Source organism: Mesoplodon mirus (genome assembly GCF_964341445.2).
Source record: "Mesoplodon mirus genome assembly, chromosome: 4".
In the NCBI taxonomy this organism is placed as follows: domain Eukaryota; kingdom Metazoa; phylum Chordata; class Mammalia; order Artiodactyla; family Ziphiidae; genus Mesoplodon; species Mesoplodon mirus.
In genome coordinates, this window is record NC_138979.1 from 186,094,689 (window position 1) to 186,104,702 (window position 10,014).

A 10,014-nucleotide genomic window follows, 5' to 3' on the forward strand; every position below is an offset into this window, starting at 1 on the left:
TGAGGGACAAAAGGCCCTGAAGCTTTCTCAGTTTTTACGGGCGTGTAACACGCGTGCCCCCAGTATTCTGTTCCACCGCTGGGCTCCACAGCCAAGTGCAGGCTGGCAGGTGGCCCGGCAGCCCTTTCTCCCCGATTCCTCCCCTTCCTGTGGTACATCCTGAATTTTTAAGAAATTGTCAAGTACTGAACTTGCGCTGAAGTTGGTGAAGCAGCTTTATCGATGTCCGCACCAGTGTACAAGGTTCTCGTTACCTCCTGCTTGGGAGGGAGAGCTCTGATTTCCTGATTGAGGAAGCTCAGAGTGTGAGGGGGGAGCCAAAGGGCCGGGGAGCACCGCAGAAGGAATCCTTTGAAAACCCAAAGGCCACGTTTGTGGACCTGTCTGTCCGAGAAGGAACTAGAGGCAGAGGTCGACCGTGGGTTTCCCAGGAAAAACACACGGTGCGCCGCGTCCCATTCTCTGCGGGAGGGCTTGGCCCAGGGTGACCGGCCGCGGCCACCGCGCGCAGGGGAACGAGGGGCCACGGTTGGCCTCCTGTGCGGGTCGTCCGCTGTGCCGGGCGTGTCCACTCCTGAGGCTTCCTTCCTCCGCATTCGCGTGTAGGCCTGATAAGTGACCCAGAGGAGATGTCCGCCTCGGGCACCACGGCAGGGAACAATTGGCAAAGGCTCCCTCCTTGTCCAGAGCACACCTGTCGCGCTGGGCTGCTTGGGACTGTCACCTGTTCAGGTAGTCAGGGGGCTCAGCCCCACCACCCCAGTGCTGGCCAGTGAGAGGGGCGGTCTGGGAGGGTGGAGTCCAGGGCTCCCCTTGCAAGGCACTTGTATCCAGCTGTTCCCTTTGAAACTCAGAGCCAAGTTCAAACCTGTATGTAAAAGCCCCTCTGGGAGAGGGAAGCTGTTCCACTGGTACTGACTTCTTATTCATTGCTGCATCTGTTACGTGGACTTTGTGTCACGGTCACATCGCTGTTGCTCGAGTTAAATATGTAAAAGAAAACTTTTCTGCATTTTTGATTTCTGTATACCTAAGTTTATTAAAGGTTACTGTGTTAGGTGACACTGTATAAAATTGTATGAATATTTACCCTTAGTGAAAATCAAAACTCATATGTATTTCCTTTTTTATATTCTCCCCTAATTTCTTGAAAACTTGAATTTCATAAAGAGCCTTCCTAACATGAAATGTTGGTAAATTAAATTCTTAACTGTTGCAATAATTAATGAAGCTTTAATATCAGTATTGTTACTTTATAATTTTAAGAAAATCGTGTTTCTGTTTCACTGCCTTGGTTTTTAGCTGTTCCCTTGTCACTGTCACAGCTAGAGACTTACTACATACTTGATATTCTCAAGAACTTTGGGGTTGTCCTCTGTATAATGACATTAAATAAACGTGTGAATGAATTGTAAATGTAGATAAATTTTCAGTAGTCACTTTCACATCTGAGCTTTAAAAAAATCTCAGTGAACCAAAAAAGAAAAGCTTCTAAATGCTGTAAAATCAAGGGCCTTGTTAATGTTTATAGAACAAAGAGCCCCAGGAATTGCTACCTCTTATTACTGATTCTGAGTTTTTCCGAATTAGAAGCTTTCTAAGTGAGATGTTTGTTCTGAGCACGGGAGGTGTTCATTGTTTTCTGTGACCTTCCTCTGAGCCAAGTCCCATGTGGGGAAGGACCGTGGGTTGGCTTTGCGGCCGAGCTGGTGCGAGTTCTGTGCGGCGCGCGCGCTGAGTTCCCAGGTGGCGGGCAGGCGACGCTGTAGCAGCTTTTCTCCTGGGGAGGGTTTGTCATTTTCCGTTTGCCGGAGGCGTTGTCATCGCCGTGGAGGTGGTCCTGTCTCGCGCCCGGGCCCCGAGGCTCCGGTGCAGAACGAGCCCCGTGAGCGGGGCAGTGGGAGCCGGTCCTCCCGGGGTGGGAAGCAGGAGCGATGAGCACTGTCCTGCTCTGGACCGCCCCTCGCTCTCGGCAGCGCAGGCGCCTCCGGCCCCGAAAGAACCTTCCCAGCAAGAGTTCCAGGCCTGGGCCCGCACGCTCCGCCCGGGGCTCGTGGGGGCAGCGGCGAGCTGCCCGGGACAGAGGCCTCGTCAGGCCCCGGGGCTCCCACTCAGCCGCCGCGTCCCTCCTGTTTCGTGAGACGCCTGGGCCTGGAGCTCGGGGCTGGCAAAGCCTCTGGAAGCGCCTCCTGGCCACCTGTCCTTCTCGGTGGACTCCAGAATCTTCCTGGCCGCGCTGTCCTCCTGAGCCGCCCGTGCTGCAGGGTGTGTGGGCTCTTGCCTTGGACTCGAAGCTGCCAGAGCAGAAGAGACGGTCCGATACTCCGCCCTCAGAGGGACCTACTTGGACTTTACCACCTCAGAAGCTGCATGTTCTCTCCTTCGCGCTCGAGGGGGTTTTAAGCCCTGAATGCCAGTGGGTTGACAGGAGTCTAAGAAGACGCACACGTGCACAGCAGTTTGATCGTTTAAAGATAACTAGTTTGTACACCTTGAAAACATAATCCATTCTCCCACGTGTGGCTGCCTTTTGAAACAGTCGATTCTGGACCAGCAGATCTCTTGAAAGGGACAGGACATCTAGGGGTGCCCAGCCCCGCCCCCTCTAGCGTCGGTAGCCTCTAAACCAGCCTTCACATGGATGCCCCATGACGGGACTCCAGCTAGAAGACACTCGAGGTCCCGGCCTGCAGAGAGGATGTCAGAGCCACAGCGGATCACCCGGGCAGGAGGGCCTGCAGGCCATGGGCGAGGCTCTCTTCCCCAGCACGGTTCTCGCAGGAACCCTTGACTGGTTGTACCCTAAGAAAGCCTATTCGCGGATGTCTGAAAACACCATGATCACTTTCCCTAGGTGACTTTTCCCAGGTTGAGTGGCCTCTTTGGGGAAATGTGTCACCGCCAGTGTGGCCAGTCACCGGGCAGGTCAGGGCTGGCAAAGGGGCAGCTGTCCAGTGGAGCCAAGGTCCCAGGCCACGGTGAACAGTGGGTCTGGGGCAGGGAGGGGTCCAGATGCTCCGAGAATGGCTCAGCGGACGCGCCGGTGGAGTGGGCCCCTCCCAGCCCGCACCCACTTCCTAAACTTGGCTCACTGAGTCCGGGCCTCACGTGCCTTGGAATGAAATGGGAGCTCCTCTGTCCAGCTTTTCTGTGGTTCTTTTATGCAGCGGCCTGGGCAGTGTGAGTGGCAGGAGTCTTGTGGATGAAATGAGGAGAATGTATCCATGGCTAGCAGCGGCCCTGAGGAGGTTAGCCTGGTGACGGTTCTCATGGTTTGTGCACCATCTCTAAAAGGGCCTCACTTCGCAAATACTTACCTCTTAGTCTCCGAGTGAAGTGAGAGAATTCGGGGGAGCTCCTGGAAGGTTGCCTGGAACCGGAGCCTCAAGGGTTAAGTGCTCTGTGGCAGGTGCAGGGCCACCCCTCCAGGTGAGGCTGACCCGGTGACCTGTCTGGCCCTCGGCCCTGAGCTCCCCCCATAGCACTTCTCTGCCATCTCGAGAGGCTACTAGTCTGCAGCAAGACCTGTCCCGGGGCCCGTGTGCACGTCACTTTCGTCTCGGGTGAGGAGGGTGATTCTGAGGGTCGACTGACCAGGCTTTGAACAGCGCCGGATGCCCAGCCCATGACCACTCCCTCGAGGGTCTGCAGTCTCACACGTTTACCGACGAGTCCATGGTAGCCGGGGTCGGATGGGGAGGCCTGCCGTGGGCCCAGCGGGACTTCAGGACGAGGCCGTTCTCTGACGAGGGCCTCTGAGACCCTCACGGTCTTTTCTTGCTGTCAGGGTCTCTGATCTCGGCAGCACCCACGAACAAAGACATGTTCCTTTGTTGTAAATTGTTTTTTAGCCAAAAGATTACTTTTTCTATATATACGTTCTTATGAAACAAGGTTTAATTCTGTTAGCTTAGTATTATAAATTATAGTCAAACCCAAACTAAGAGCTGGGGTATTTTATCAATTTTCACGTGAAATCTCTAGCAGGAATAAAATGGCAACTCTGGTGAGAACAGAACAACCTATTAAATATTAGATTCAAGAGCTGCCACTATTTCTGTAATAGGCTTCCTTCCTGGGGGCGGGGTAATAGGACATTAAGCAGGTTATTGGCTGGAGAAATCTTTTGCTTGAATGATAAATGTAAAGCCCTCGTTTGCCAGCTGTCCGGCGTCAGGTGGAGAGACCAGCAGCTACCATGCTGCCCGGACAGCTGGAAGCCAGCAGGGTCTCTGAGGCCAGGCGCTTGATCCTCCCTGAGAAAGCCATCAGGAAGGATGCAGTCAGAGGGCAGGCCGCCCTCACGAGCAGCCACAACGGGGCAGAGGGCGGTGGGCCCTCCTCGCTGAAAAACCTGCCCCGAACTGTGCCCTTAGGTTAACACGTCCAGCCAGGCTTCCCCCTAAGAGTGTTCTGGAGCCTTCGATGGAGGCCTGCAAGTGTGTCTTCCATCTTTCTCATCATCACCCAGCAACTTCTAAAGCACAGGCTTACAGAAATAAGGTTACTTTTCACATTTTCTTTTGAATAGTGGTGTTTCCCCCGATGCCTCCACGGTGTGCCTGTCCCGCAGAACAATTCCATCTCTGGGAAGAGGACAGGGGTCAGGCCTCCCCCCGTGACAGGCTCCTGGCCTGCGTGCCGGGCACCGAGCAGATCCTGAGGCCTTGCTCTGCTCAGTCCCGGGCCGCCCTCTCCTTGCCGGTGGCTGACCCGCGAAGGTCAGAGTCCCCTTGCTTCAGACACCTTAGACCGGATGAGGTCACCTGTGGTGTGCCAGGCTTCTTCCCTCCAGACTGTCCGTGATGGACAGGGATCCGGACCTGGCGGCCTTGCTGCAGCTCAGTTCAGACGCGGGGGGGAGCGTTTCTCCTCACCTGGGCAAAGGTTCCCTTCATCACCGAGGCGGTAAACCAGCCGTCCTCCCCTCTGTGGACTGGGCCGGGATGGGCACAGTGTCCAAAAGAGCTCCTCTCTCCCGTCGGGCCAGCCAGAGCTTTACCTCCTCTGTCAGGCTCCATCCACACCGTCTTGAGGGGTTTGAGTGAGAAGCTGCCCATCGCCGTGGAGATCAGACAGGGCTGTGTGCCTTTCCAGCAGTAACTCCGAGGTCAAGGAAAAGCGCTCCTGTAGATTCTGAGCAGGGGCGAGTTGCTAAGTTCCTTTCGCCCCTGCTTCCTGATCTTGCCTAGATGAACGGATTTCGGGTTTAAGGTGACAAACTGGAGATAAAGTGACTTGGAGCGGGACCGCGTGCTTCCCGGCTTCCCTCCAGCAAGGCATGGGCGAAGCTGAGATCGTCACCCTTCATCTGTGTCAGCCCAAGGCCAGGTGTGAAAACGCAGCCATGTTTGCTTAAAGGCGTGTCCTGTGTGCAGCATTTTGGGGGACAGCTTAAGGATGTTTGTGTTCACAGAACTGAAAATTTGTAGCTGCAGTGTTGCAATATTGTAACCTTAAAATTATTCTTAATAAATGAATGCCAAACTGTGCTGGAACTACGTGCATCCCAGCAAATGCAGGGAAATGTAAGTGCTCTTTGCTGTACAAGAGGTAAAACCCTTTCAGGGTTACCTAAGGTCACGCCTGTATTGCAAGAAACCCGTGACAGCCTCCTGCCTCTCCGTAGGAGCCAGCCCGAAGGGACAGGCACCACCCCTTACTGGTGCAGCGAGTCCCCAGGTCCACCGCAGCCAAGTGGCAGCCTTTGTCCTCAGCCTCCCCACCCACATGACTGGATCCTGCTTTCTCTACCTGCTGGGCCCTGTGGGCTGGCGCTAATGCCAGAGGGGCACCACCATCACACCACCCATCAGAGAGAGCAAAGAAAACGCCTCTTCAAAAATGCCACTAGACTCTGTCCTTGGCGGCCACCCCGGCCCTCGGGGGACTGGGCGTGCAGCTCTCTGGCCTCACTGGGCGAGCTGGCCTCAGAGCCGAGGGGACCCCTCTGTGGCCCGGAGCTGCAGCCCTTGGGGAGGCCAGTGAACAGCCCCCCTGGGAGGTGCCCCTGGCCTTTGGGTAGCGATGCTCCAAAGAACCCTGGCCCTGAGAGACCACTCTCTCCCCCAGGCCAGCCCTGCCCAAAGTGTGACACCCAAGGGCAGGGGGAGGGCAGGCTCAGGATTCTGATGAGTTAGGAATTAAGTAGATGGACACGGAGGGGCTGTTAAAACCCTGGCTTCCAAAGCAACAGAAAGCTAATTGTGCTCCTGTGAAACTGCTGGAAAGGATGAGTGACCATGACTTCCTTCGCAGCCCCGTGTTTTGCTGGATTAATGTAAACGGCTTTGTTTGCAGGGTTTAATGTCAGCCCCAAGCCAGGCCAGTTCTCCAGGTGGGACTGTGGTGTAGCGAGCCCGCTCCTGCTCGGAGGTTCTCACCCCGGACTGGGTCTTGAGGCAGCAACGACGGAGCCCGGGGCCACACGTGAGCCGCGTGGAGGGCAGCGCGGAAGAGGAACGCGGGGCTCGGCGTCGCTCGGCGAATATACCCAAAGCAGCTGTTTCCATTTTTACATCGTTCTCTTGCGGCTGCAGTACAAAATAAGCCATGAGGTTTTCTTGCTTTTTTTTTTTACTCTAAAACTCAATGTAATAAAAACGTTATATATAGTTATGTAATATATACATATATACATGGTGTGAAATGTGTCTTGGACAAGAAATCCCCTTAAATCCAACTGTTAAAAAGAGTACTTCACTCTGCTTTTGCTGATTTTCTTTTTAACACCTTAGGTGTCAGAAGACAACCTGGAAGGCACTCATCAAGAAAGTTGTTACTTTCTGGCTTAAATATGTAATTCAGGAAGACGGATGCTGCGTGCACAGGTTTTTAAAAATTGTTTGCACTTGAAATAGTTGAATGCTGTTAAAAAATACCTTTGAGTATAGGTGTAATGGGCCTCCAAGGTGTGGCGTGAAGGTGCCCTTTTTAATCTGTTAACATTTAACACTCTTGTTCCAATGCAATCGGCTCTGTATTGTATGTATAAATAATGTCATTCTGCAATTGGGGAAATGGTCGCTTCAGTAGTACTTTTCATCTTCTAAGAGTGATATTTCTTTTTTTTTTTTTTTTTTTTTTTTGGCGGTACGCAGGCCTCTCACTGCTGTGGCCTCTCCTGTTGCGGAGCACAGGCTCTGGACGCACAGGCTCAGTGGCCATGGCTCATGGGCCCAGCCGCTCCGTGGCATGTGGGATCCTCCCAGACCGGGGCACGAACCCGTGTCCCCTGCATCGGCAGGCGGACTCTCAACCACTGCGCCACCAGGGAAGCCCTAAGAGTGATATTTCTAATTCACAAAAAAATTATTAAAACTTTCTTGAATGTACCATTTGTTTATCTTCTGTTAAATTGGCTCCACTTTCACTGTATTGTTTTTGTTGACTTAAACGTGTACACCGTGTCCCTTGCAGCCCTGACGTGAGGCAGGCTCTTCAAGGCCGGGGCTCGTCCGGAGAGCCCGGCGGTCCTCTGGCCCCTTCGTGCTGTCTCCCCATCTTCGGCCTTTGTGGGCAGCTGCCCATGCGTGCGGACTGCGGTCTCAGGGAACAGTTTTCTCCTTACAGCTTCAAGTCCACGAGTCCACCTTCTGTTGTTGGAAGATCACACACGACTCTGTACGGTGAGTGTGAAAGTGCTTTGTTAAGGATGCAGAGAAAAAAAGGCTGATGACAATTACATGGGATTTTTATTTGGCTGAAGCCAGCTGGTGAGCAGCTTGGTCATGCCCACGCCTACTTGTAGACGCTACAGGGGACCAGAATCATTACAGTGTAGCTGCCAAGTACAGGAACTTTTCTCAATTGAAAAAAAATCATACACCGTTGAACCCTTTGAAGGCCTTTTTATGTGGTCAGACTCTAAACCACGAAGTGCCTAAAACACATTTCTCTAAGTGATCCCATTAAACTGGGGGCGTGTCTAAGTGATTTTAGGCTAGAAAAGATGTGTCCACGCTCCATTTCCATCATTTCTGTGAACGTAGCAACAGGATAATGTTACTGTTGCAGAAAAATTCTCATCAGCCTGGGTCTTGGCTTCCTTCTCAGAGGAGAGGAGGAGGGTCAGGGAGCCAGTTCTTCACCGGCGCCGGGCCGGAAGGGCTGCACCACGGGGAGCCGCCGTCACAGGGCAGGGGAGCCTTCGCGAAAGGTGGAAACCACCGCATCCCAGGACACCCTCTCGCTGTAAGTGATTTATATGTTGGACACATTCAGAATGCGCTTCCTATGAAAACATCAGCACATTTTAGATAGTTTGGTATTTGTCATCTTAGTCAAAGCACTGGTCTCTAAGTACCGTCCGTCACACTGAAGACCTACGAGGAAGCCACGCGTATTTCTGGAGATCAGAAAAGGCCGCCTTGGAACTCGCGTCCAGAATCCCGAGCCTTGCGGTCCTCCTGGGTCGACTCCTTTTCCTGTGAATTTCCTGCATGTTTGTAGGAAGTGACGGGTGGGTACCTGGTGGCCCCCGGACAACAGCAGTGTGAAAAGTCCAAGGACCCAGGGTGCCGCCCAGCTCTCAGCGCCCCGAGGCTGGCGGTCAGGTCAGCCCTGCTAGCTCCGCCCACCGCCCTCCATCCGACTCTGCGGTGCAGTTTGCGAGATGCATCCGTGCTGGGAACGCATCTCTCTTTTTTCGGCTGGTCCCTGGCCAAGTGGTCCAAGATGGCTTCCAAAATCGGCCGGCCTCCTACCCACCCCCGCCCGCCCCGCGGCCGCAGGCCCAGGGCAGAGGGTCCCCAGGCCGGCCCCCACCCCTCCTCTCGGGAGCCACGGAGGGTCGGCTCGGCGCACCCCGTACGCTGCGTCAGCTCTTACTGCTCGCCTGGAGCGCCCTCATCCCTCGGCAGCGTCGCCCCCGCTCTGTCTTCTCGGGAGCAGGTTTACATCGACAGCCGGCAGGGCCGGGCTCCTTGGACTGGGGTGTCCGCCCGCGGCCTCTGCCCCCAACCTCAGCCCCAGCCGCGTCTCAAACGTGGACGAGGGCGTCGGTTGGGGCGGTGATGAGGGAGCTCCCTTGCTCGGGTCCGTGGAGACGGGCCCTGCAGTGGCCCTGGGGAGGCTGAGATGGCCCAGCCGCCCGGCCTCGCAACTGGTCAGGTTTGGGGTGCACGGCAACCCACCAGCGCTCCGGCAGCAGGGCCCGGCGGCTTCCTGTGTCCCCAGAGCCCGGCCAGCGCCTGCCCGTCGCCAGGCCCACGGGCCACAGAGACCTGGTGGACGCAGGGGCCCCCGGGAAAGCGGACCCGCCCCTGAAGCCGAGGCGGAGCCCCACGGGTCCCAGGGCACCACGCCCACAGGGAGGAGGGTTCCTTCGTAAAAAGGTACAGCGCCGCAGAACTTTAGAGAGGCCCTTCGCGTTTATATACTTAAAGGGGGTGACGATTTCCCTGAATTGTCCTTGCACCTGCCCTCACTCGGAGCCGAGCTCAGAGCGCGGGCCGTCCCTGGCCTCTCCCGAGTCCGCCGAGCCCGCAGCGCCCCCGGGACGCGGCGCCCCCAGCCCTCTGCCCGCCCCGCCGCCACTTCCACCCCGGGGCGTCCCCGAAGCCCCCCAGGTCTCCCCACGTGCACCAGCTCTGCCCGCCCTGGGCCCGCACGTGCCTGCGCCCATGGCTCCCCCTCCCCCGGGCACCGGGAAATGCTGGCCACGGCCTGCCCGCCCACCGCCCACCCCGGCCACGTCCACCTCCCCCAGCCCCTTGCCCTGCCCCTTCCAGCGCCCTGCCCCCTCCCCTCCCTCCCCCACGGGAAACAGGTTTCTTTTTGTGCCCGCTTATTGCTGGCACCCCAGAAACGAAGCTGGAAACACCCGCAGGCCATCGGGCAGCAGCGGCCTCTACTCACGGAGGAAGCTGGGCCTTGGGAGCTGGACCGGCGGCCTGCCCGCGGCCCGCACCCGGGGGCTCCGAGGGCTGAGCGCCAGCCTGTGTCATTGCTCAGTGGACGGTCAAGTGAAACAGTGAAGCTGCACTGAAGTCTCCCCAACAAAATGAATGCCCC